Here is a 12299-nt window from a genome sequence, read left to right as displayed (position 1 = left end):
GTGTCCTGGACACTGCCCTCGGGCCCACCTGGGTTCTATTTCCATTCCTGATGCCTCCCTGGAATTGCAATATGAGAATCGGCGGTTGTGAGTAGAGACTGAGCCCAGTGCAGAACTCATAGTAGGTGCATCAACATTCTTATCCTTTTGACGTACGGTGTGGTGTGGTGGGCCGTGTGGCATGGTGTGGCGGGCCACGTGGTGTGGTGGGCCACTTGGTGTGGTGTGGTGAGCGGTGTTCTGTGGCAGAGGAGCAGCTGCTGGGGAGCGACACATCACCCATGAGGAGACTGTGCTGTAAAATGGAAGTTCTAGATTTTGAAGGTCAGCCAGAAAAATATAGACATCCTTGAAATGGTCAAAGCCACTGAAGACACAGCCTGTGGACACCGCATTGAGGATTGCTGGCTTGTTTGGCTGCAGTGAAGGGCCTAGATGCCCCAAGTTCACCCCCCAGACTGGGCTGGATGCCAGAAAAGAGAGGGAAGGGTGGGCAGGTGTGAGAGATTCTTCGAAGAGGAAGATGACAGCATGGTAACTCACCATTTACAGGAGACAGGAAGCCTCAAGGATGCAGGAAAGCCTTTTCTTTGGAATATTTTTATGTGTTCGAATATGAGTGTGTCCGATATACTGGGAGACTGCACAACTTTAAACAAAATGGTGGGACCATGCTGAGGAGGCCTGACCTAGAAAGTTCCCTAACTGGGCCATCCCCTGCCCGCTGCTTGGGCCTTCCCAGCTCTGCACGCCAAGCTGTGAAGACTGACAGTCTCTCTGCTGCCTTCCCTTCATTTAGTCTTTGGGTTGTATAATTCTCATATCCTTTTTACTAGAGGCACCATTTTAAATGCTTGCCTTTTTAAAAGCCATTTATTTTTTATTCTTGTGGATTGTGTAAACAATTCAGATGGAGCTTGACTTAAGATCTGAAGGATAGAATATGGGCAATGATGTGCACTAACTAGTAGGATTTAAAATCACATTTCCACACTGTGGGTCATGGGTCATGACCCCTTTCGTAGGTTGTAAAACCAATTTAGTGTCTCAGATATCATTTCTAAAAAAGGAAATATAACAGAAAATAACAGTGTACTGTACTTATTTTAGTTCTGTTGATACCTGTGTACTGGGTCACAATGTAAAACGAATTCTCATTGTGGATCGTATTAAAAAAATATTTGTAAAACATTGATGTGGAACCATGAATGATAGACTGTCAGAGGAATTGGAATTGTTCAGGTCAGATGTGGAGAAACAATAAAATACCGAAGGGACAATATTATGGCAGGTTGAGTGTCTCAGACATCACGTTATGACTCTCTCGTTTTAAAATAAGGAAATCATAAGAACTGTGCATTTCCTATTATTATTTTATTAGAACATGATTGTTTTGCATTTCTGGGGTCACAGTCTCTTCCTAAAAGAGCAAATGTTGATTTTATTCGATATATGAAAAACTTCTCTAGTATATAGTTTATTAATTTATTTACTGGGGAAGAGTTGCTATTCAAAACCCAGGGGGACATTTAACAAGCTGAAATATTTGTGAGAGGAAAAGGTAAGCCTTTTATTGTCCCGTTTGGTTTCTGGGCTTTTGTTGCTCCGCATGATAAAAAGAGTGATGAAATTCTGTCTTTCCTGATTGTCTCTTTTTCTCTTCTTGGCTTTGCCCGTGTCATTAAGGTGCGCTTGTGCTAAACTGGCAATTGAAGAACTTAACCTGAATGGAGAGTCTGAGCAGGCACCTTAGAGATAGAACATTCTTTGATTCAAGGGTGAGCTTCTGGTGTCTGTGTAAAATAAGTGTGCTGCCCACCTTTGACAGGTGGCCAGGATCTATGCATTCACAGGTCTCCAGCCTAATGGGGCACTTGGCCTTGGTTAATTAACTGTGCTGACTAGACAGGGAAGTTTCATGGGCTTATGATCAGAAGGCTCACACAGTACTCCATGCTCAGAAGTGTCCCATGCTTGGCTTAATATTTTGTTGTCTCTGTCTTGAAACTCTTGATAATTTTGAACAAAGAGACTTGCATTTTCATTTTTCACTGGGCCCCACAAAGTATGTAGCCGGTCCTGCCTCTAGAAGCCCCCTTGTCTGCTCTCTTTCCTCAGCTGTGGTTCCATAACCCAAATTGCTGGTGAAAACCCCCACTGGATAACTTGCTGCATTTCCACAAATTGGGGGTATTCCTAGAAAGGAATACAAGAGAGAAAGGAGGAACCACAGAAAAATGGAGGGCCACAAAAGGGCTCATTGAAGAAGGGCATTTAGGTCCAGTCTGAAGGATGAGTGGGTGTTGGCGGGAGGAAGGGCATTCCGGGCAGAGGGAACCGCGTGGAGGAAAGCATGGTGGGTGGAGTGGGGCACGTACTGCTGAGTGGCACAGCTGAACATGCAGTGAGTAGAGAGGTCCGATCCTGCAGAGGCTTGTGGGCCATGTAAGGAGAGCAGACTTGATCTTGAGGGGCACGGGAAGCCTTTGGAGGGTTTCAAGCAGATGAGAAACAGGATGTGTTTGGGAGATGCTAGGGTAACTGCTGTGCTAAATCCTGGGCTCCAGGGAGAGGGGCCCACAGAATACAATGTTGTCCTTGATAGTTAATGACCTTTTTTTTTTACCAGTTTTTCAGGGATATGAAAAACGACAATTAGGAATGCATACGTTCACTCATCTGGCATATATTTATTGAGCACTATACATGCCAGGTATTGTTCTAGACACTGTGAGTACAGCAGTGAACAAAACATTGAGAATCCATACCTTCATGGCACTTGGGTGGTAATGGAAGAAGAGAGATAATAAACAAGTGAGAGAAAGGAAAGAATGTGGAGATGAGAAATACAATGAAGAGAAATAGAACATGGCAAGAAAGGTTAGAGGTGATGGAGTGCGGGGTGGGGTGTGCCCTCTTAGGTAAACTGGTCAGGCTAGGATTCTCCCAGATGACATTGGAGTAGAGACCAGATTAAGATGAAGGAGTCAGCCTTGTGAATATCTAGTGGAAAAATGTTCTAGCTAGAGGGGACAGTGAGTGAAGAAGGCCAAGAGGGACCTTGTTTGGCATTTTGAGGATGAGCAAGGTGTCCTGTGTGGCTGGAGCAGAGTGAACTGGGTGGGTTGGAAGGGAATTAAGTTGGCGAGAGAGCAGGGACTGGATCATAGGGCCTGCTGGGACATTATAAGGATTTGGGATGCTATTTTTAACTGATATGGGTTGTCACTGGAGAGTTTTAACATAGGAATGCATAGCCTTATATTTTTAAGAGATTATTTTGAATCTTGTGTGGAAAGTAGACTGGGACAGGGTCGAGTGGGGTGTGGGCATCAGGGTGAGGGTAGACGCAGGGAAGGGGGTGAGAGATGATGGCAGTGGCAAAGTCTGGGTATACTTAGAAGATAAGGCCAACGGGATTCGGATATCCTGTTTGCATATAGATGGGATGTGGAGAATGAGAGAAAAAGAGAAATAAAGAATAACTAAGTTTTGATCTGAGTAACTAGAATAATAATAATTAGGATTGCCATTTAAAAAAAGATCATTGCTGAGGAAATAACCACCTCAGATGTAGTGGCTTAAAAAAATAACCATTATTTATTGTTATGTAATAAGGGGGTGAAATCCGCTGGACAGTTCTGTTGGTCTCGCCATTGGTCACTTGTATGCCTCTCATCGCCTGGCGGGTTAGTTGTAGGCTAGGCTCAGCTGGCACAGCTAGGCCTCTCTCTCTCCGTAAAGTTGTAGCCCTGTTCTGTGTCCATGTGTTCTTCCCATGTGATCTCTCCAGCTAGGTAGCCAGACATCTTACACAGCGGTTCAAAGCTCCCAAGAGAGCAAAAGTTGAAGCTGATAAACCTTCTTAAGGCTTAGGCCCCAAATGGGCCTAAGTGCTGCTTCTACTCTATCAATAAATCAAGTCACAGGTCCAGCCCAGATTGAAGAGAAGGGGACTGTGCCCGGACATGGATTCCGGGAGCTGTGGTCCACTGGGGGCCACCAGTGGAACAGACTACACTTTCTTTTACTGAGAAAGGAAAGACCCTGGGAAGAGCAGGTTGGCAATGTTGGGGAACACCATAGATTTAATCTTGGATCTGTTAGGTCGGAGGTATCCATTCATCAGTCATCCAAAGAGGGCACGTAGGCAGCTGGATATAGAAGACTAGGTCTCGTGGGTGAGGTTTAGGTATAATTTTGAGAGTAAACACTGTGTAGCTGGTGTTCAGAGCCAGGAGGTGCAATGGGTTCCTCCAGGGGGTAAGTAGAGATAAAGGGGAAAGAAGTCCAAGGACTGAGTCCTGGGATACGTCAGTGCTTAGAAGTCGGGGGATGAGAAGGCTCCAGCAGAGGAGACTGAGAAGCCAGCCAGGTGGGTTGGACAGAAAGCAGAGGGGCATCCTGTCATGGAAGCCACATGAAGGGAGTGTTTTGAGGAGAAAGGAGTTATCAGCTGTGTGGATTGCTGCCGATGAGCCGAGAAGGATCGGACCTATGAGTAGAGCATCAGTCTTTGTCAGGGTCCGATTGGGTTCAAGGGAGAAGGGGAAGAAAAGTGGTGACGGAGTAAAAACAGCTGTTGTGAGGAGCTTTGGTATTAAAAGGGAGCAGAAAATTGGGTGGAAGCTGGAGGAACATCTGGAGTTGAGAGTCTGGCTTTTTCAGATGTTTGAATGCTGAGGGGAATGGTTAGGAGAAAGGAGAGAGATGAATGCAGGAGCCGGGTAGTGAGAGGGCAGGGGATCCAGTCCATGGGCATAGGGGTTGCCCTTAGGACAGTCGATCCTTTAAGCAGAGGGGTGCAGACACCAGGCAGTCGGCAGGAGAGCCCCATGGTTAAGCACGTGGCCCTGAGCCAGACCGCCTGGGTGGCATCCTAGCCTAGTTACCTAACCTCTGAGTGCCTCTGTTTCCTTATCTGTGAATTTCCCCGTGGGGTTGCTCTGGATGTGCACACAGCAGTGTGTGTCAAGGATTCGGAGCAGTGCCTGGTATAGATTAAGCACCGTGTAAGGGTTTGCTATTGTGATCGCCATGTGCACGTTCTCTGTGGACTGCTTCGATTTTCTCAGTGAAAAAAGAAGGAAGATGATCACCAGAGATTGCTAGAGAGGAAAGAGTTGTTAGAGATTCGAGGAAGGAGGAGATGGCAGGAAATGTTTGTCTCAGAGAGAGGAAGAAGGTAGGAGGATTGTCACATACCAGCGGGGACACTGAAGGTTTCTAGGTCACGGATTTAAAGTGAAAACAGTCGGCATGTGTCTTTCTTTCTCCAGGAAAATTGAGCTGCCAGGTTGAGGCATGGAGAATGTGAGGAGGGATTAAATTGGAGTTGAGGTTTGATTGGTTAGTGCCCCTGAGGGAGAGAGTGGCAGGGCTGCTGGGAACAGATCAAAGGGAGTAGGTATAAGGTGGGTGTGGAGGCCTCATGGGGGTGGTACAAGGTCCACAGGCAGTAGGTCTCAGTGGGGCTAGGGCTGAGACGGAGTGAGCTAGGTGATCAGGGGCGGTGGGTGAAGAGTGGGATGCTTGAAATTGAGGTTATGGCGGCGGTAGTTATGGGTGACAGGTCCAGGGTGTGCCTATTTGTAACCAGTATGGATTTCTCAGGGGATTGAGCATAAACTGCAGTTTTACAGATTCAGATGGGAGGTCTTCTAGAAGAATAAATTTCGAGCCCTTCCAGAAGGCACAGCAGATTCCATAGAGTTGGTGGGAGTTAAGGGGTGCAGATTGTGGTCAAAACTAGTGTAAAGCAGAGTGGACTGGGCTCTCCTCGGGTGATGGGGTACCTGACCCTGAAGTTACGTGACGTGTACCCCATCAATCAGGGATATGTTAGCCCAGCTTCGTGCTTCGAGAGGGAAGCTTGCTGAGATAATTGTTAATTTTCTGTGAATTTTAAAGACTTGTTTAAATCATTCCAGTAGAACTATTTGTAAAACCAGGTGGAGATTTGGTCCGTGACTGTTGTTCATTGACCCTTGCAGAGAGAATCACACCACAGCTGGCATCACTGTACTCACTCCCAGGTTTCAGGAAAAGAACAGTATCATCATCTGTGTACACGTCAGTGAGTGTGTAACATTCTACCAAATTGTTGAGTTATGAGGCTGTTTTTCTTCGGCTTCTTGATATTATAATGATATATACCTTTTCTTCTTTGATTGAATTATTTTATTAGGTAAAAGTTCCAGGGTCAATCACAATATGTAAAGATTAACTTTGCTGTGCTTAAGCTCCTTCTTATAAGGGGAAATTTTTGTGAAAAGAGTCAGAAGGTCCAGGGATTACCCTGGAAAGACCCCCACCCCCACCCCAGGCAGAGCTACGGATCTTCAGGGGTTTCCCTACTTTCCTGATGCCTTCACCTCTTCTCTAGAAATCTTGTTTTTAATATGCTGTCAAGCAAAGCCTGCTACCTATCCCGAAGCATTTGTCTTTTAATAGAAGACACAGTAGTGGCTTGGCTCCCCTCAGCTTGTCTGTATACGCGTGTGTCATCTCCATGCTCCCCGTGCACTTGGCAGGAGCTCACGAATCCTGCTCTTCCAGAAAAATGTTCCAGTGACTTTTTGACACCCGCTCCCCCGAGGGCAGTGGGTGTCCAGTATAGGCCCTGACCACACAGAATTGGTTCGCATTCCAACTCTTTCCTTATTTAGCTATCTCTAATTTATAAAACCTTTCTGAGCTTTAGTTTTCTCATCTGTAAAATGGAACAGACATACCTGCTCATAAGTTATCTGGAGTGGAGTTGAGGTGGCGATGCTAGCACTTGAGAGCAGCTGCGAATATAGATGAAGCTTCGCTCACTGGCCCGCTGCTCACCTCCTGCTGTGCAGCCTGGTTCCTAACAGGCCACGGACCAGTACCAGTCTGCAGTTCGGGGATTGGGGACCCCTGCTATAAACAATTTATGTTTGAAACATTTCACACATTCTTACAACACTTTTCTTGTTTTACACGATTATTTCTCCTTTTCTCAAATAACTGATTATTTATAGAAGCATCAGAGGTGGGCCCAGGGCTGCTGTGGTCATTAGGAGACTTGCTTGTAGTCTTCAGCTTTGCCACTGAAACTTACGTGACGAGTCTGTGTCTGATCTCTGCTGTCCATATACCCCCTGGTCTCCAGATGAGGATGCTGACCCCTGATTACGGAGGCATCGACAGCCACCAGCAGGGAGTGAGCATCTACTGTGTGGTTTGGGTAGGCTAATTTTACACTGTCATTTAATACTCACGAAAAACCCTAGGAAGTTGGTATCCTTATTTTCTCCATTTTACAGCAGAGGAGGTGAGTCTTGGAGAGATGAACCTGCCTAGCGACACACAGCTGGAGCTGCCAAGAGGGGAACCTCAGCTCACGGCTTGACTTTCTTCTGCAAGCCGAGGACTGGGGCTCTGAGGGAACATGGGGGTTGATTTCAGCAGGCATTGCTCTCTCTTTTGGTCGTCAGTATCTTCTTGGAAAAAGCAAAATTTTATTTCAGACTCTTTCCATCTCACAAAAAATTCTGATGAATGCCTCTTGCGAGGTTCTAAGCACCATGATATGGGCGTGAAGGGAACTGGTGCTTTAAGGAAACCTAGGGGAGCCACCTGTTGGCTGAGAAACCCTTGGCAGTGTGAGTTATCTGCCTTTTGTTTTATGAGGTTGGATTTTAGTGTATTTCTCCTGGTTTCCTTAAAGCACAGGTCCCCCCAGGCCAGACAATACCAGTCTGTGGGCTGTTAGGATCCGGGCTGCACAGCAGGAGGTGAGCGACGGGCGCAGAGCCGGAGAGCGAAGCTTCATCTGTATTTGGGGCCATTTCCCAGCGCTAGCATCACTGCCTCAGCTCCGCCTCAGATCACCAGGCATTAGATTTTCACAGGAGCACCAGTCCCTGTTGCCAAAAGGCTAGAGACTGCTGCCTTAAAGGATTACATAGATCAGTCTCGGTGGGCGATCTTGGCCTCTCTTGGCTTGCTTTTTTGCACTTAGTGGGTTTGTTAGTCTGATAGGGGATTATGTAGATGGTTCTCCAGGTTATTAAATTATCTGATATTTCTTTGGAGAATATTGCACTTGCTCTGGGCCCTCCTTTGAAGAGGCCTACTGTGTTCTTTCTTGGGGAGAAGGGACTATCTATCCCTTTTCTGGGGGCCTGGGCAATCGTTTATTTCAAAGTTCTAGGAGCCCAACCTGAAGATGAGTTATTTACTTGTAGATTGATGTAGCTTTAAATGTAATTAATTGTTCTCTGAGTCTGGAGTGCAGATCTTCTCTCTTTTTTTTTTCCCTTTCCCCAAAGTAGTTCATTGTCTTAATTATGTTAATGGGAAAAAGACAGCCCTTGTCGATGCCTCCATAAATCTGCGGCAGTGACTCTAGCCATTTGGTTGCCATCAGTCTGCACAGCTGGGCCATCACTCACTTCTCCGTTGGAGGCAGACAGCCCGATTAGTACTCAGCTTCTTGGCTCTGTATCTCCAGTGTCCACCACCCAAGGAACTGATGATTAAGTGACTTATTTGCAAAGACGCCAAAAAAAAAATAAAAATATAAAAAGGGAGATTGTATGAGATATAGAGGTCCGCTTTATGAATAATGTGATATCTTGCCCCAAGTGTTCAGGGGGCTGGTTTTCAAAGGCATCGATCTGGTGTGTTCTGCACAAAGCACCATCCAAACATATCAACAAGATGAAAGGAGAAATAGTCATTCCACTCCTAACCCATCTCTTCCAGGTAGTCTGCTTTTCCCAGCTCCGACAAACCCACAGAATCATTGTCAATCGCAGAATACATATCTAGTGGGTTGGACTTGGCATTGGCTGTGAGACCATATTCTTTGAGTCAAATTTCAGGAGGGTTGTCTTTGCAAATTGAGAAGTTCTCAGGTACTGCATCTCTGGTAGAGCCTTTTTTCTTTTTCCTTCAGCTTTTTATTCTGCACTTTCTAATCTCTAGCAGAATTGCAAAGAAGAGTGCAGTGAACTTCCATATATCACTGTTATTGGCCAATTGTGCCACTTCGCATTTCTTCTTTCCTCTTTCCCAGTCTCTCCTTCTCCTCTGCCTTTATTTCTCTCTCTTTCCTTCTCTCCCTCTGAAACCCCAAATATACACATGCATATATATGTGTATTTTTTTTTTGATGAACCACTTCAGAGTATGTTGCAGGCGTGACAGTTCTCCCCTACATCCGTCAGTGAGGATCACCTAACAACAAGGATGTTCTGCCCCACGGCACATTCATGATACTTGGGAAATGTAACATTGATGCAATACTGTTTCGTATATAGCCCATAGTAAAAGTTTCCCAGATCATTTCAATAATGCTCTTTATAGCTTTAATAAGAGCAAAATAGTACTGTGGCTGCTGTGATGGAGGTATGTGTGGGATACAGTGAAGATGTGAAGGGGAGGGAGTTGTTGGTTTAGTCTTGGGACAGGAGCTGTCAGAACAAGCTTCATAGAGGTTACCCTCGAGCCGAATGGCTGATTATCATTTAAGGCAGAAGAGAGGGCAGAAAAGAGTAATAGGACTGAAGGTTTGGGGGTGAGGGCTGGGGGCAGAAAGTGAGGGATAATGTGAAACTTGAACTTTATTTATCCCTTATAGAGGTTTTGAGAAAGAAGTAAAGATGGGCATGACAGAAAGCTGGAAGACCAGTTGGGAACGACAGCCATACTTTTCCAGATAGGGGCCCCGTGCGAGTCCTTTCATAATTGCCAAAGGTCCCCCTCCTGTCTGTAATGTTAGTGGTAGTTTTTGGACAGGTGGATTGCCTTATCATTGCAGAAGGAGTAGACTGGAGTAGAAAGTGGTACTCATGTCATATCCTTTTTCCCTGTGCTGCCTCCTGCCCCCACTTATTTATTCATCAGTGACAGTAGATGTGGTGTCCCAGCCTCTCCAGTTCTTAGGTCCAGTGAACTCTTGTCTCCCTAGGCCTCTGAGGGAAAGAAAATGTTCTCTTTAGCCAGGAGCAGATCATCACGGTGCCTCAGGGGTAATGGAGGAACTTGGGGCTGGCAGTGGGGAGCCTTAAGGTTCCCTGCCTGCTCTGTGCCTAGGCGTGGTACCCTCCTTCCCCACCTCCCCAGTCTCTGTCCCCTCACCCGTGAGACCAGGCGTTGAATTCCAACTTGAAAGTCCCTTTTGGTTCTGATGTTCAGTGATTTGGGGTTCTGAATAGAGTTCTTTTTAAAAATTATTTTGTTTTAATCCTTCAACCTCTGAGTTCAGAAATGCTGGTCTAAGGGAAAATGCTTTAAATTCTTGCCCCTTTCAAAAGTATATAATAAGTAAATATTATAGCCGATTCTTGCCTTGTAATTTCAATCTTGGGTATAAACATGAGAATTCTTGTCCAGAGGTAGAGTGATTGACAGAGAAGTCCCATTGCCGCAGGGTGGGGCAAGGATGTGCATCGAGGCCACGGGATCATCCTCCTTTGGCGTTCTGTGTCAGGGCTGACTGCCCTCAGTGTAATTCTGCCCGCTCCCTCTCCTGGCTCACCTCCTGATCAGAGGGCCCACTGAGCCCTGAGAAGGGAGAAGGCAGGAAGTGCAGTGGTTTGGGGATGGTCTGGCGATGAGAACATTTGTGGCCTCTTTTCCTTTTTAATTGATTTGGCCTCTCTGAGGGGCTTTCCAACCTGCACAGCCTCCCTAGGGGAGTTTCTAGGGAGGCCTCGAGTGACTGTGGGGGCGGAAGAGGAAGCGATGGTGAGTGTTTGGGGGTTATTTTACCTCTCTTCTTTACTCTGCCATTGGCCACTTGCATGGTGGGGATCCATGGGTGGAACACAGCAACCCAGCCCCTATGGGCTTCATTGGGAGAGTGGACCCTGGGGAGCCCAGCGATGGCTGCTGAATGATGACCTGTCCCACAGGAAGATGTAGGAAGTAGTAACAGTGGCATCTGAAGGCCATTCTGAGCCAGGATGTGCTTTTCCTAATCAGCTCAGATCCTTGGGCAGCCAAATTCTCAATTTTGTCGAGTCATAGGAGAAAGAAAATTAGGGAATCTCCATTAATTTGCATAATTGTGTTTTAAATAGTTTCTTCTTCTAATACTATAAAAGCAAAGCAGAAAAATACTTTTAAAAATGTAAAAATCACTCAATTCTATCACCAAGAGAGATATGTTAATATTGGGGGAGTTTGGATGATATTTGAATTGTGTCACCTGTTCAATTTTACATTCGGCTGCTTTTTTACTTAACTTGGGTACATTTTCCTCTGCCACAACTTTTAAATGAGAGACAGAAAAGCCTTGGGTACTTTTTACTTTTTTTACTTAACTTGGGTACATTTTCCTCTGCCACAGCTTTTAAATGAGAGACAGAAAAGCCTTAAAGTTCCCAACCTCACTTCTGCAGTGGGCTGGGCTTCCTCTGCTTTCCTCTGACATCGTTGTGCTGTGCTGATCTCACATCTGCCTGTCTGTCTCTTTCCGTCAGGATGTCTGTCTTCCATTGTGTCTACACTCTTCGCAAAAGGAAGGGTCTTAGTAGGCTGAAGTGGAGGCGGGGTTATGGCGCTGTAAGCCGTGATATTCACAGTCAGTGATGTGTCCCCGTGCAAATGCTTTCGTGGGAGTTAGGGACTTGTGCGAAGGAAGGGCAGACTTGGCCGTGTAAGTGGGGAGTGTAAACCAGCTTCATGACCTGGGTCGGCTTGCTCGAACTGGCGTGCCTCCTCTCCCCTCACTCGATGTGAAATGCTCCAGGTGAAAGTGAGCTGTGTTATGCAGCTAAGTGGGTGGAATATTAATATCCATTAACCAAGTCATTTTGAAATCATTCTAGAGCAGTGAGAAACAGGCTGTCTCTCCTTCTCTTATCAGTAATAGTAATGAGCTACCTGCTTTCCAGCCCAGTTTCAGAATGTCTTTCATTTGCTTTAAATTAACTAGTTACTAGGTTAGTTATTTGGAGTTGTTGTATGGCACCTGGAAGACCACCTGGATCCACTTTGGATCAATGAGTCTTTCCTAGGGGTGGCCCCTCTGCCAGTCCATTTACCAGAAGATTCTCTATTAAGTGCCGGCCTCCTTCTTTGTAATTTCTGTTCATTTATTCTGGCCCAGTCTTGTGGAGCAGCCTCCACAAATGGTCTCGCTTTCCTGTGGCAGTTCTGTGGACATTTGCCTACTAGCTGGCCTGGCATTCTGGAGACCTGGGCCAGGGGCCCTTTCCACACTCCTACCCTGCCTTGACCGTGTTGGGGTTCATATGCCACTCTTCTAACAGAGATCTCCAAAAAGACCCTCTTGTTAGGGGGTGGGTTCTGGTCTA

General features: G+C 46.1%; 1 protein-coding gene across 1 annotated transcript in view; it reads left to right on the top strand.

Moving 5' to 3' along the window:
• The window catches only part of OSBPL10 (oxysterol binding protein like 10), a 245363-nt gene that overhangs the window by 213591 nt on the left and 19473 nt on the right, over positions 1-12299 (top strand). The gene's annotated exons all lie outside the window — the stretch shown is intronic.

This window comes from Pteropus alecto, unplaced genomic scaffold, assembly GCF_000325575.1.
Source record: "Pteropus alecto unplaced genomic scaffold, ASM32557v1 scaffold10, whole genome shotgun sequence".
In the NCBI taxonomy this organism is placed as follows: Eukaryota; Metazoa; Chordata; class Mammalia; order Chiroptera; family Pteropodidae; genus Pteropus; species Pteropus alecto.
Note: the sequence above shows the minus strand (reverse complement) of the source record. Positions and strands in the feature narration are given on the sequence as shown.